This window comes from Caretta caretta, chromosome 3, assembly GCF_965140235.1.
Source record: "Caretta caretta isolate rCarCar2 chromosome 3, rCarCar1.hap1, whole genome shotgun sequence".
NCBI classification, from domain to species: Eukaryota; Metazoa; Chordata; order Testudines; family Cheloniidae; genus Caretta; species Caretta caretta.
In genome coordinates this window covers 165,033,002-165,049,155 of record NC_134208.1, presented here as the reverse complement: position 1 = coordinate 165,049,155, position 16,154 = coordinate 165,033,002, and the positions used below count along the sequence as shown (strand labels likewise).

Below are 16,154 nucleotides of genomic sequence, written 5' to 3'. Positions count from 1 at the left end.
AAGTGTATTCATTAAAACAGCTGGTGCTTTTGAAGTTAAAGTATTCAACCAAACAACCTATTGCATAACTTTCCACTTTTAAATACCCTTGCATTTTAAATACCCTTGCATCTCTGGAAATATTTCTGGCAGATTCTGATTGGCACTAATACAGGCATATCACAACATTAATCTCTCTATAAACTTCACTGGTGCCCCAAAATTTTTGACCAGTTAACAAATATTTATCTGACTATAAACTTTTCAAACGTGTAGATAACTGATTTAGTATGTTAAGCAAAAATTCAAGTTTTCAGGAATTTTTTTTTTTTGCCAGTTATATCAAAACCGTGTAAGTTGTTACATGGCTGGGACCCTTGATGCAACCGTTTTTGTTTTGTTTTCGTTATCCACACCTGCCCCTTAATGCTTCCTTCCCCAGGCCTTCCACTCTGCCCATGATATCAGCCTTGACCACTTGCCTGTTCCTCCCACAGACCTTTGCATACTTTCTCACACTACACTCCCTGTGCATCAAATGCCCTTCCTTGAACTGATCTGAGGAATCCACCCTGTCCTCCTTCAAATCCCTACTCATGGTGCACTTCTGCTGAACCACCTACAAGAAATTATCCCACATTTCATAGTTAGGCTGAGGGGCAACTGAAGTCAATATTTACCTACACAATGAAAAAGCGTACCTACACACAGATGCATACACACACTCGCAGAAACATATATAAAATTCTTATATAGGTATATATATTTCCCTTTGCTCCAGCTTTTGTATATTATTCATCTTTTTAGACAGTAAAGCTCTCTGAGTAGGAAAAGTGTACTACCTCTATATTCATGGAGCAATTAGAATCATAAGTGCTATTCCTGACTGGGGCCTCTGGGCACCACCACAATAGAAATATTAAACAATAACGATGTGGAAAATCTCTTATGTGGTTGAATTGCAATTGGGTTTAGCTATTGTTTAAAAATATCAAAATAGTGTTTATGAGAAGATGTATACACATGATGTGAAATCTAATGCAATATTGTTATCACAAAAGCTGGTAGTGGTATCATTCCAAGTGTCCAATTCTGTTCTAACTGAAAAAGGTGGCATAACTCACTATAGACTTCAGTGGAAACAGCTTCTGACCCTAAATTAAACTTATTTAGATAAGTTAGGAACTGGCCCAAAACCAAAACATGAACCAAACCTAAACCTCAATCTATTTTGAGTTTTGAAAATTTTTTTTCAAAGAAACATTTAATGTAAGTTCTAGGATCAGCTGGCACAGGAAGAAAATATTGAAATACCATCAAAAAGGCTATTCTTGGTATATTTCTAACCTGGCAGAAACCAGGAATTACTGAAAATCTCACAAGACAGCCTGTTGCCATGGGATTTCCTGACTGATTTTGAGGCCAAAGAGGTTAAGCACTTTGGATAAGCTTCAGATAAGTATCCAAACTTTTATACGCTTATGTGTACAGATTCGAGCCTCTGAACTTTTTAAGGTTTGGCCACCATTACGCTAAGAAAAAAAGGTGGAAGAACTCAGGGATCATATGGGCATGCTGCCAGAGTTATCAAACAGAGTTGGGTGCCAGTGACTTTTAGAAATGGTAAAAATGATGAACTGAGGACTATACTCTTCAGAAAAGCATTTGAAGTTATAGCTCCGAATCTGCAACATAACAGAAAGATGGTAAAAATAGTGCACTTCAGAATCAATTTAAAAGTGGTATCACACAGGCCCTGACTTCATTAACTATTATTATGTAACCAACTTTCAATAACATTTATGTACACTACTTTGAACACTCAGGAACATCCTGTTTAGAGACAATCAAACTGTGCTACTGCCAGCTGATGTCAAAAGAATTGAACATTTTTTAATACCATAATTCTGGAACTAACCTGTAGGGGTTTTGTTTTTGTTTTTTTTAACCTGTATTATAGTGGTTTGTTTGCCTGGCTAGAGATTGTTAGATCTGCTAGAAGTTGTGCTAGCCCACCGTTGAAGAAAAAACAAACAAACAAAAAAAAACCTTCCTATTTTCATGAAGTCATAACTGGGCTAGCAATGTTCCCTCTGGGATGAAAACTGTCATACAAGGTCGCCGCCAAAAGCTAATTTTTTCATCTCAGTGCAGAAAAAAAGGAAGAGTGAAAACAATAGTTCAGGATTGCAGGACTGCAAGAACATCTAGACCTTTTCTGGTTATGGACACTGCTGACGCATGTATTATTCAAAAATAATTAATTCTTAAAAGATGGAGTTAAAAAACTTGCTGGTACATAATCTAATTTCGTTGTTTTAGGCCCTTTAAGCGAAGAGCTTTTAAACTGACAAGGCTGTAAACTCTTGGCCCTCTTCTGCTCTCACATATACCTGTGCAGTTCCCATTGACACCAAAATTAATCTCAGTGAATGAGAGCCCAATTTTGAACCACTACTTATGGCTGGGCATATTGCTTACTGTCCTGAGGAGTCACACTGACTTCAGGATAGTAAGCATTATGCCCTAGTAGTGTTTGCTGGACTGGGCCCGCAGCAGTATCTTCTTCTTCAATGAAGCATATGTGTATTAGGAACTTGCCTTCAATAGGAGCTCTGCATGTGCCTCTGAGGGGAGAATTTGACTCTTTGAAAAGCAGCTACTGTGTGTGCAAATTATAGTGAAAATTATTACATATCTAAATGCACATATACCCAGTAAAATACAGCATCTTAAAGAAGTGATTATGGGAGACAAGATTTTTTTTTAAAAAGTATAAATACATATTTAATTCTGTCCCATCAAGAAAATAACTCATATTTTTTAAGACTTCTCAATCCTATTCCCATGAAAGTGGTGTAGGAAAGAAGGCCTAAACTTCTAAATATATTGTACTCAACCTAGAGACTATGGGCCAAGTTGTCAAAAGTGCTGAGGGTCAGATTTTTATAATACCTCCGCAGCAAGCAGTCTGTATTGTTTCTCCAAGGAGGGGTGAGTTGTTGGGAGCTGAATGCTTTTGAAAAATCCAGCCACTTCATTCAAGTGTCTAAGTGAGAAGGGAGGATTTTTTTAAAATCTAGCTACATATTCTGGTGTCTAAATGGGAGCTGTTAGGTGCTGAGCTATAGCCCTAGGGTGATGAACACATAAGAAACTCAGAGAAAGAGTGAAAAAATATACACAATATTTATAAAAGCACAACTTCAACTTAAATATGGGTTTGCCTAAAAGACCAAAATTGCTCAGGTCAGATAAAATACTAATTAACAGAGAGATGAGAAACAATCATAAATAATAAGGGACAAATTCTCCCCTGCTTCCCCCCCTCCCCGAGATGCAACCCCTTTCTCTTTAATGGAGCTGCATGGGTATAAGTGAGGGAAGAATTTGGTGCTGCATATAGTGAATATAATCAATATATTTTGCAGTAGATATGTGCTGGTGTCTCAACAATTTTAAAAACAATATATTGTATGCAACAAATGAACACATAGAAATTAAGCCTCAAATTACACATATATACTCTTAAAATTATGGCACAGACTGCCTTCCCCTGCATCAATAGCCAGAACTAAAGAGGACATTCTCATCCTTAACATCAAGTATTTCTTATTTCCCCATTCCCCACCAACAGAAATTAAAGCCATAACTTTGAATTCCAACACAGGACTTAACCCATTTATGCAATTCAAAAAAAGAAAGGAAAAATAAAAGTTTCTTTAAATAAAATCAGAATTACACAATAATTCTTGTACTTACTTCTCTGCAGCTGAGCCAGAGCCATTTACATAGCCTTTGGAACACTGTTTAGTAAACAGGGCGTGTATGGTGCTAGAGTGCTTCTATCTTGCTTTCCTTGTAAAAGCAAGGCAGGGGTTCTGTTTTTAGTGCACACTTTGGTTCAGCATTAATCCTGTTTTATGTTGTTCACACCTGCTGCTGACTAGCAGCCTGCTGATGGATTGTGGTTTGTGCTGCTCTCAGTGAATCCTCACTAACCCAGCTCTACAACAAAAAGCTGCTCTGCTAAACTGGAAACAAAGACGTGATTGCTCCTGAACACTTGAAAAAGGAAGAGCTGTAAAATATGCCTCATCTTCAATTACTTTTCCACTGTCAACTGTTTAGAAATAAACATGGGGTTTTAAGTGTACATGTTTATCTTTAGTCCTACAACAAAAAGCTAAAACATATCCGCATGCCTAGCCTCTCTAGAAGTTATTCTGCTAATAAAAATATTAGTTGTAAATGCCGAGAACATAAAATTTTAAACATTCTCAGTGCAACTCACCTATTCCTTTCTGTACAAAAATAAATAGATCTGTCTGAGCAGAAATGTCTATTATTATTAATTAGCCTCTTACAGTTGGTATGGCTACTTCCACCTTTTCATGTGCTCTGTATGTGTATATCTATATCTATATATATCTCTGTATGTGTATATCCTTACTATATGTTCCACTCTGTGCATCCGATGAAGTGGGCTGTAGCTCACGAAAGCTTATGCTCAAATAAATTTGTTAGTCTCTAAGGTGCCACAAGTCCTCCTTTTCTTTTTACTATTATTAAAACATTCTCCATAAACCTTTATATAAATGGAATTTTGCTGCTTCTGAGGAACTTTCTTCAGTGCGTTTACAGAAAATACAAAGGGCCTGATTCTGAGCTCAATTATACTGGTGTAAATAAAGAACAACTCAATTCAAATCAAATATTTTATCACAGTGTAAAACCATCTTAAGTAAGATCAGAATCAGGCTAAAAGTGTCTATAATGCAAGTGGCCAGCGCACTTAGTTTTACACTGAGAAATTCGACAGGATTCTCTCTCTCTCTTCTGAATCCTGGAAGTTTCTGAGCACCTCCAGTGATGTACCAAAGGCACTCAACTTCCATGCAGAGGGCACTCAGCATGCCTACTCGGAAATAAAGACATAAGACCAACATCTTCATAATTAGATGTGTAAAATTGGGCACATAAATCCATGGTCAGGTATCTATTAAAATTGGCCTGATTTTCAGAGATGCTGAGACACCCTGGATTTCAACAAAATCCATGGCAGTTGCAAGTATTCAGCATCTTTCAAAATCGGCCAGTTTTATTGTGGTACCAGCACGTGTATTTAAGTGCCCAACTTTAGGCACTCTTATTTTAAAAAGTTTGCCATAACACCCAATCCCCTCTCACTTGAAATAATGGCAAAAATGTCTATGACTTTAACGGTGCAGAACTGGACCAATACCTTCCTCTTTAATTTTATTATTACAGATAGATCATATTCTGGAGACAACAGAAGGATTCACCGTTAATGAAAGGGGCTAAAACTACGTTGTACTACTACTAGTGAGAGGGGTCAAGCTTCAGCCCCCCTCCTCCCGCCATAATAGATATCCAGTGCTTCTTAGCTACTTATTCTCCCAACTAGTCCTTCTCAAGTTTATTGCACTTAGCATCACTGGGAACCAGACCTTGGATGTTTGCTTTTTCCTGTTGTGCCACCTTGTGTGTAACCTTTCTTCTATGGAGGAGAGAAGGCCAAGCTGCTTCTTGTCTAAGAGCCATGTTCCTACATCTCCTAAAACACCCATATAAATCTCTTTCATAAAGAAAGGAATGTAGGTTTTACCCCAATCCAGGCAGTTCTCTAGCTACTAAAATGTATTTTACATCTCATGAAGGAAAATTCACTTGAAGATTATGACATTCTTTAGCAGCTTTTACATGGTATAAGGAGTCTTCACGATATTCTAGCTATATTATACGTCAGGATAATATACATTAAACAGTTGTGTATTATATTCTGTAACTCATTTCTCTGGTTTATAATGGAAGGTTAGGAATTCATGAGCAAAAAATCAAAACAAAACAAAAAAAGCGCTAAATAAGCTTAATTCTTTAACTGCTCTTGTAATTCGGATGCCAAAACTAAGGACGGGGGATCATTCTTACTTAGCCTTGACATTTCAGAGTCAGAGTTGTTCTGCCTCCTTTTTAGACTATCGAGGGCTGAGGAGCCTGGCATAATGCCACCACTGCTTTTAAGAAGATACAGAAAATGTGGTAGTGATCTTAGTATTTCCTGGCCACACTCACTTGCCTCCCTTCGGCAACTCTTTACTGGCACAAATGTCACATACTGGAGACGAATTCTTGAGCTTCGGCTTGGCTTCTCCACAGATTTAATTTCTCTACAATGCCACCAAGTCATTAGTTTTTTGAGGTTCTCCCTCCCAGTAATAGGGCCTGATCAAGCCCATTGAAGACAATGGGAATCTTTCCAATGACTTCATTTAACATTTGATCAGTCCCAAACTGCTGAAAAATAAAGGGGAAGATTTTTAAACTGACAAATGGGAGGTTAGAACGTAGCTTCCCTTTTGTGCCTTTGAAGATCACTCTCAAAATATCAAACATGATCCAAAGCCCTAGTTATTTTGGTCAAATATTTGTATCTGCATTCTGCAATATTCTTGCTTAGCAATAACCCAGGGCTGCAATTACAGTGCACTTAAAATCCCCGTCATCTGTAAATTTGGGCCCTTAACTCCGAAGAAATTTAATATCTACTAAAAAGATATAAAAAAGGCCTCCAATAATACAGTACTTCAGAACCTGGCTTTTAATATGGCAAGATGCTTTTCGCAAGAGTGTAAAGTTGCTTTGAATGATAGAATATTCCACTTCAACAGCAGCAGCAGCAATTTACCGATTGTATGGTATTAGCGGTTAACCCTGTGTATTTTTGATTCAAAGCTACGCTACGAGTGTATGCGGGTGGGGGCGGAGGGAGAGTAACCCTGCCAACCCACTACCTGCTGCCTTCAAGCATTGCTTCCAAGTATGCCCTCTTCAGGAAAAAGTTAAGACTACTTTATTTTGATTATAGTGCTTTCCCCAGGCAGGATTTTTTATTTCAGTTCGAATCTTTAAACCCATTACATTTTCAGTGATGCATTTTTATATTTACAGTTGACATCTTCATAGAAGAATGAAACCTTTGAGCTACAGCTCTAAAGCATGAAGGTTGCCTGCAGTAAGTACTTAAATTATTTTACACCCAAATGGAGCCAGTTGTTTTTAGCTAAAATTTAATAAACCTTAAACCAATGACCTTTCTTTTACTGAAAGCTTAGACTTGTGAAAACGGACTTTCCAAAGAAACACATTTTGGCAAGCTAATACCAAACAAAGGGCTATTTAAAGCTGAATGCTTTGTCAATTTATCAGCTTGTGAACATTCCGTTCCTAAATTCCCCACTGCTGCTAAATGTATAGAACAGTGGTGCTTTGGTTAATCGAATACTATTGATTTGAGTGTGTCACAGTGATCTCATTGAGAGTAATCAATAATCATCCCAAATCAATCAATCTGCTCGTGAACTATCATTTATCAAATCTGAATACACCAAAATTATTTGCAGGCATGAAAAAGAGAAAGGAAGCTAGAAATAACAGTAATAGAACTAAAACAAAAATAGAAAACCCAGTGAGGATAATAAGGTAAGATAAACTACCTGTTTGATCTTGTATTTAGCTGTGACACTGTAAGTACTTTTCCCAGGCTGAGGAAGAGCTCTGTGTAGCTTGAAACTTGTCTCTCTTACCAACAGAAGTTTGTCCAATAAAAGATGTTAGTCTGCCTGTCTTGTCTCTCTAATAATGTAAGCAACCATGTTCCCTCCATGCAGTGTCTGTAAATTGACGATGACTCACATTTTTCCTTGCAAATATGCCAGATTTACCCAGAGTAAATTTTCAGATACATTTTCTCTCTCGGATGTGAAAATACACACCAAGGCAGAGCATCAGTCGGTCACAGTAGTAAATGCTCAGGCAACATTTTATAAAAATAGTATTATGAACTGAATTTCAAATGTGTCTCACTGGTAGCTTCAAAAAGAACAAGACGTATATGTTGGAATACAAAGCAACTTCACCTTTAAGTTTAGCAATGGCATCTAAAAGGACGGAAAAGGATAAAAATACCGAATTTCTCTACAGAATGCATGAAATAGCTGTACCCACTTATCAAAAGAGCTGTTATTGTTGCTGAAGGCTCCTTTCTCAACATATTCACCTGTAATTTAGTCAAGGTAATAAATCCTTCCATTCATTATAGCCCCTCAGACGGACCCTCCTATTTAATTCAAAAGGAAAAAGGCACAAAGTGTCTAAAACATTTACTTTTGCTAATGTAGAAGTGTTGGCATTTTACTTCATTCCCGATAAGCCGGTGCCAGTGGAAGTGATTATTCTTTTCTTATTCAAAGCATATCAGCAGTTTGAAAGCACTCTCAATCTTATCAGGAGTATGAACAGCACAGTTACTGAAAACAGTTTGTACTGCTCCTCTCTCTTTCTGCCAGGCTATCAGATAAACCCAGCTAACTAACTGTATTTACACACAATCAAACATAAGCTGTGTCTTCGATGCACTGTAGCCTCCTGATTCTAGCATGCCATAGGTTTTCTGCTTGACATTAGTGTAACAAAAATACCAGCAGTGAGTCTTCCTGACTGACAACAATTTTAAAGAAAAGTATAAAAGCATACAGCTAAAATACAACATAGAAAGGATTGAGGGGAAATAGGAGAAGTTGAAAATGAACGTTTTTGAAGTAATAAACCAGTACAGAGCACCTCCTGCTAAACACCACACGGACATTTAAGTCCAGCAGCTATTTGGGAAACAGCATACAAGTGCTGAGACAAAAATCTATTTGAAAATTTTTTTGGCTTACTAATTATTTACTTGCATTTTATCCTTTTATTTATTTATTCTCTCTCTCTTTCTAGTAGCTACCTATAATTGTAGAAAAAACTGCAATGATTTGTGAAGAGGCACTTAAGCACCTTTACCATCTCAGGCTGCAGATGGAAGATTGAAACCAAGACTGACACTCGTGATGATCCAACCTTAGTTTTCCTGTTGAATTTGTTAAAATACTCATAAAATGCAAACTGAAGATTTTTTAAAAAGTATCTCACAGAATATTGATATTTTTACTGGTAAATACACAGTAGATCTTTTATTATAATTTCTGTTTCAGAAAGGGAAATCCTGGTAAGATTTTGTTTGATTGTAAGGCATAGGACCCACATTTTTACAGGGCAAAATTCTCCTCTCACGTACAGTACATCAGTGTAAACTAGAGTATGTCCACTGAGTTCAATGGAGAATTTGGCCCAAGTTACTTTTAAAATGATAGGTACCATGTAGCAATTTAAAAATGAAATGTAAAGGTGGATTTATGTAAGGCATATAAGTATATAGACAGAGAGTTCGTGGAATTTTAGAAGACATTCTAAGTTTGTTTGAACAGTCGATTAATTACAAAATCCTCCCCTATGAAAGAATCTGCTGCTTAAGCTTTTGTCTATGAATGCACCCTCTTCCCACAGCCACCCACTGACTTTTGCTGAATACCTCTGATAAATCAGAAACGGGCAGGCCCATACCACCACCTGAGCCCATCTCATGCTTCTGTCTGGACTCCTGGAACTGAATGAGCCATCCCCTAGATTTGTAGGAGAACAATGAGATGAATTAAGCCAAGTGTGCAATGCTGTGTAATTCAACCAATTGTTGCTTCTCCATCTGTGACACCACGGCCCCATGATTGATGGGACAGGTGTCATTCATACTAATGTAAACCACTGACAGTGGCAGCTCAGCTCTTAATATGACCCAGCACCAACTGTACACAATCAACTCCTGATAGAAGAATGATGTGGTGCCCATAAGCCTTTATTCAGTTATCAGGAATTCTGGGTTTACCCCTTTATTGCTCATGGGAACAGTTGGTTAAAGACATGGCATTTCATGCCACTTCAAAACATCTGATCTGTCCCAATAGGTTAACGGCTGCTATGAGAACATTGCCAGCAAATTCTTTCACTGCTGCAAAAATGAATATAATTTAGTAGTGGAAATTTTAGATTCATGGCCCATTAAACAACTATAGTTAAAAAATCTTTTGCTATATAATTTTTTTTGAGAATTTCACTAAAAATTGTTTTGACGGCGATTCCCATTTGCTTGCTTTCAGAATTGTAACGAAAATGCCTTGTTTTTAAAATGGCATTTACTTTTTACTTAGCATGTACTTTTACTGGCCACACTTTATTGCAGTAAAGTGATCGAATTGTTTCACTAATCAACGACCACCAGCTTTCCAAAATTAATTCCTCTGACAATTATTTTAGCCATGACACTTGTCAGCCAACTGTACCAGGAACTATTTAAGGAAGAAAACAGCAGCTTTAACATAAAGGACAAGAACACTTATCCTCTCCAAAAAGACTGAACCCTACAGCCAAGTTGAGGAAGATATTACAAAACAGTGAACTGGGGGGAGAGGGAGGAGGGGATTAAATGAAAGCAAATAACTATAAAATATAATGGTTCAGTCCTTTCTGTTGCATTTTCAATATGTGGAGAATTATGACCAAAAAACCTCAGCTGACTAAACTGGGTGGCTCTGCTAGGTTAAGAAGTGTATGATTTCACTATTACTTTAACTATTGTTTTTCATTTGGTTTTCCAGTTTTACATCTGCTTAAAAAGTTTCAGATGTGAGATATAAAAGTAGTTGTTTTCTCCATTTCTCCAAGAACATTTATGTAAACAAAACCAAAAAATGGGGGGAGGGGGAGAATCTGATGGATAAGGATGGATTTAATAAAACAAGCCACCTCCTCTGCCCCTCCCCACCCAACCCTTCATTGGGAAAGAATGTAACTAGTGCTCAGGGGCAAGTCAGCAGCTTCATTTCATATGGACTTTTTCATTACATTTGTCAGTATGGGTACATCTGCAAGATTTTAATGGGATGAAGTATGATTTTAGGTTGTCCAATTTCTGGCTGTTTTTGGGGGGGGGGGTTTGGACTATGTTCGAAATAAGCATCAGCAAATCATCAACATCTTCTCATTCTAACTAGCTACATCCATCAATCTCTGATCACACCTATTAGAATCTCTTTGTAGCCCACAGTACATCTTGCGACAGCTTGACCAGTTGTTTAAGGAAAGGGTGTGTGATGGAGCAAAGCTAAATCGACACATCTGTGATACTTCTGACACCCCCCAGCATGGCTAATATTAATTTGTTTTCTTTGGCTAGGTAAGTGCTGCCAAAACACATTATATATGGTATGCAGTTCCAATCAAAATGATGAAAAGGAGATGTGCAATTTTGTTTCACTCAAAGCAACATGAAAAGACAGAGGAATAAGAGATGCAAGGGATTATTACAAAGCATAGTCTAGAGACTAAAAGTATTCTGTTTTAAAGTTTGGCTTCAGAAAAGAACCCTTTATCCAACTACGTCTATCCCACCTATAAAAAAACCTCTGCTGAGATTTTTTTTTTTTAAGATTTTTACTTGAAAAAATGAATAGTTTCAGTAAAATACATGACCACATGCCTAAGTAAATGTGCACAGTTCTACGCAAAGATATTATAAGATGATTCATTAGATTGGGGGAAAGTAATCTCTGTTTAATAATCCCGGGCCATACTAAATTACTGCAGTATATTGATGAACCACTCCACAATTACATGTATAATGTCCTGTGTTACAGGGTGTGTCATGGAGAAGATACGACGTAATTTTTAATAGTTAAATTTTTTTGTTTTCATATTTGTTTGATACAAATCAGATAGGGTGCATACAAATTACTTTTCAAGGAAATTCTACATAAATGTTGCCCAAATCTAAAATCCTATCTGTCTCAAGATCAGAAATCAAGCAGAAAAATTGTACATTTGTCACATACTGAGTAAAACAGCACCCACCCCCACCTAATTCTAAAAGTTTCATTAGTAAATGATCTGTACAGGACACCAGCAGCAGAGATTTACATACCAAAGATGTAGGAAAAAATTGAAACAAAAAGTTCAATTGTACTTCCATCTGAAAGGAAATGCTCAAAAAATGCTGCACCAGATGAAATAAAGTTCAGCTTCATAATACAGAAAGATAATTAAAAGAACTTATTGGGAAAGGTAAGACTCCCAGTAACACTAACCTACTCAATAGAGCAATGGGGAGGAAAGATACACTTGGTTGTTACAAAGGAAGCAAAAACAGAATAATGTAATGATATTCCATGATTACATAAACAAATAAGGCTAAGAGGTTTAAATCTTTCAGAATGCTACAAAAATATGAGTCGTTTTAAGGAGCACACATCATCAAAAGGCAGTGGTTTATATCTATTGCATCTGAATTATTCTGCAGAGTACTACAGAAATGGAAAAATACTATCCCTGTAAGAAATAAAGGGAGAGCACACATGATCCCGCAAAAGCACAATTCAGTTTGAAAACAATGTTTTGCATTAATGTATCATTATACTTTTACCTTTTGCCAAGAGCAATTTAAAACATTTACCAAAGGATGATTTTTTTTATATTTTTTATTACTTTTTGGGGGGTGAGGTGGAGTTGAAGGAAATTAAAATTGAATCTATATTTTATATAGGTTTCTAAAGGCATCAGGCTTTATATTAAAAAGGATATGTACTTTTTTCTATAAAAAGAATTATATTTTAATAAAAACAATACCACGTCAGAGGAAGTGTGCTTTTACAGTGAATTTTTTGATAAAAATTACAGGAATGCCCCTAAATATTATTACTTATGTAAATTATTAGGAAGTTCAAATTATTTATATAAAAGGGTGGCATATTCTATAGAAACAATATTAATGCAAAAATTAGAAATGTTGGAATCTACGAAGAATCTGACAAATAAAATCGGAAGCAAGAACTTCAATATTTACATTGTTATATATTCAGCTAACTCCCTCTTCTAGGATAAGCAAAACCAATAGATCAGGCAAAAAATTCTTGGAAAGGTAACTGAATGCAGAAAAGTTGAGAGTGATCTTTGTGTGTGTACTATATATACACATACTACATACAATGTATGACTGTAGCATGCACACATATGTGACACAATCTGTTGTATGTAGACTGATAATTGATTTATACATATAAATAAATGTATATCTGCGTGTGATTACATCAGTCATGTCTAAAAGTAAAAGAAGATGTACGAAATGTAAAAGAACATGTAATAAGTGGAATGTCAAGCTGCAGAGACTGTTGGTGTCATCCCTGCATTATCAAACATACACATGAGTATGACTGGAGACAGAGAGGCTAAATATTTCACTGTCAGAGCATGTCGAGAAGTGCAATTCATTTTTCTCTCATGTGCTTTAGGACAATGACAATTTAATACAAGACTAGTGGATGTAAAAGAGATAAAAACTGAACAAACTGGCCCAGCATAATCACAGATTTCCTCTAGAGAGCTTGCTAGCATGAGGCTCATATGCACTTGTAACATATCAACGTTTTATTGTTTCTTTCCTCCATGAATCTGCTATGAAGCAAGAATTCATAGCAATGCTTATCTCATGACAGAGATTACTTTCAACTTCAGTAGGGACATTGACCAAGAGCTCTGTCCAAATGTATTATCTCTATCCTAAGCATTATAATGACTGATATAATATTAGCAAAACTTACTAATAATTGGGGCCATTTGTTTGAAGGGTCTATCAGATGTGTTAATAAGTTCATTCTTACTTATACTTGCAATGTGGTGAAAACAGCACTCCAAATGTCAAGGGTCACTGTCCTTTAGAAATATTCACTAAAATAACTTTATCATATTTAATCACACTGTTGAAAAATATTAGGATTTAATATCATATTTTCACTGTATAATCTGTGATATGTGCTGTACAATATTAGCTTATATAGCTTTAAGAAATGTGGGCATACTATAGCTGCTATATACTCTCCACAAAGTATGCTTTGAGTATTGTTAAATATAATCATAGACAAGTTACCTTCTGTATTTGATGAATAGCACCATGTATTTGAAATTAATTGCAAAAGTAGGGCTTGGCTAATGAGGCAGTCCTTATCTTTTCTCAGCAGTGCAAGCACAAGTATTTTTCTGCTGGCTCAATATTTTCTTTTAAATGCCCAAAGTGCTATTAGCTAAGTTGAAATCTGATTAAAACAACAAAACCAACACCCGAACTGTCACAACGGTCCAGCGCGGCTCCAGGAAGTGAAGGCTAAGACTAGTCCTATTCCATGTATTTTGCATGTGTTTTTGAAAATAATAATTAAATAAATAATTCCTATCGCTTCTCTCTATTGCTTCCATTCCCATTAGCATCTCTGAAAACACTTTTCCAAGAGTGGAAGTATTCCTTAGTGTAGAATTATAGGTACAGTGCTTTCTATACATCTAGGCTTTAGTGAACTAAATCTATAAAAGGTCTTAAAACATAGGGCTCTTCAAAAAAGGACAGCATGCCATGAAAAAGAAAAAAAACAGTGGAGAAAATTATCAGCCATTCAAGAGAATTAATGGATATCCACAAGGGCTTTGCTAATAACATGGGTTAATTACCACTGCAACGCACCAGGATCAGTAAATAAAAGAGCACAACCATAAACACATTAAAATGAGCAACCATCACTAAAAGAGGGGCCAGCCCCAGTAAATGGAAAGCTGTCAAAGAGCCATTTCAGAACAAGCCCTCTACACTTTCCGCAGGATTTGAAAACTTGCCAAAGAAGTCTATGAAACACAAAAAACAAAACTTAAAAGCAAAAACAAAAAAGGAAACATGGAAGAAGGCCCATTTGCTGTCCAAGGAGAGAACACAAAAGGAATCTATTCATTCAGACACACTTTTGGGCTTACTTCATACCAGAAAGCTTGGTTCTACATTGTGTACTTGGTATGGCAGCTGAAACCCTATAGTTTTTGGAGTTGAACGCTAACTGTTTGCTTTATTTTTTAAAAAGGTTAAGATAACTAAGGCCTTTAATATGTGAGGTTAAAAACCTCCACCTGGAAGAAAGTAACTATAGAGTGAAGTCGGTTGTTATTTCCCACCAATTGATGAAGAAATGTTCTATAGTCCACCCTTCCCCCACCTTCACAAATCGCAGGTATTTCCAGATCAAATTCTTTGGAAATAAGAGCTATTTCAAAATATTTTGATGGGGGAAGAATGAAACTAAGACAAACTCTCTCTCAGATATAGACATAGATACACACACACACAAACATGTATTATATAAGTAAACACACGAACCATTCCCAGATTGAAACATGATACTTTTTATTAAAATAATATGAAATATGTACACTGGCTATTATCGTATTAAAGTTTGTTTTTTTTTTTTTTTTTACTGTATGTGACTCCAGACTAGATCCACTTTCATTATCTAAATTACACCTCTCTTACTGCTCATAATTTGTGCATTTTATTTCTCAGACTGTAGAATCAAATAAAAATCCATGCAACATTGTAACAGCCACATTTGTTTCTTTTTAATTAAATTATTTTGCATATTTTTGAATGGGGGAAGTAGGGAAGGGGTCGAGGGGTTCAAATTCATGACAGATAGAGTGAACCACAAAGGGCAAATGTACACCGTGCACAGAAGCTATCTGGAGTCACAAATCTATTCAGTTTTCTATGTTTGGCACTCAGAGATCATGTTTAAATTTACTAAACTAGTTCCTCCCCCTCCTCCCCTTCTTTGCAGTGTTTCAATTGCCTTTCCTTCTTCCAACAGCTGTGACAACTGTTAAAACAGTCAGTAAAATTAAGTCCGCTCTATAATCCTGTAGTCAATGTTACATTTTAATCAGAGGTTGTAGGACATTTCATGTTATGAGCACAATGATTCATTTAGAATGATTAAACTGACACATATGTCAAAATGAGCAGATATATTTATTGCCTCTGTTAGGTTATTAACTATTATTATTAATTATTAGTATTATTATTACTGCTGAAAAGCAAAATCCAAGGTTGCAGATGGCTTTAAGTTATTGCATTCTTTAACATGCTCTGCCTTAAAATCAAAGCATACCTAGTGATGGTCAGACAGATGTCTGTGCACTCCCAAAATGTTTTGTCAATTTTTAGCATGGATCCTCCGCTACACAATAATTACTGTAGAAATTGTCCACTTGTAGAAATGTTTATTTCATCTGTATAGCTCTCTCTCTGGTTTCCTGTGCATGTGCATAAGACAGCATACAGTTAAAATATAACTACTATGAATATTGATAGTTCTGGGGTTTATTAATTGAGACAGAGACAGATGTGTTTCTGAGCA

At 36.2% G+C, this 16,154-nt stretch overlaps 1 protein-coding gene across 16 annotated transcripts in view; it reads right to left on the bottom strand.

Annotated features, from left to right (window-relative positions):
• Positions 1–16,154, bottom strand: part of ESRRG (estrogen related receptor gamma) — a 480,311-nt gene that overhangs the window by 180,298 nt on the left and 283,859 nt on the right. Inside the window, exon 1 of one of the 16 annotated variants that reach the window (XM_075127075.1) lies at positions 3,742–3,762. The exons of the other annotated variants lie outside the window; for them this stretch is intronic. The gene's annotated coding sequence lies outside the window, so the exon portion shown is untranslated. Of the gene's footprint in view, positions 1–3,741; positions 3,763–16,154 lie in introns of those variants that run through there. 16 annotated transcript variants of the gene reach the window in all.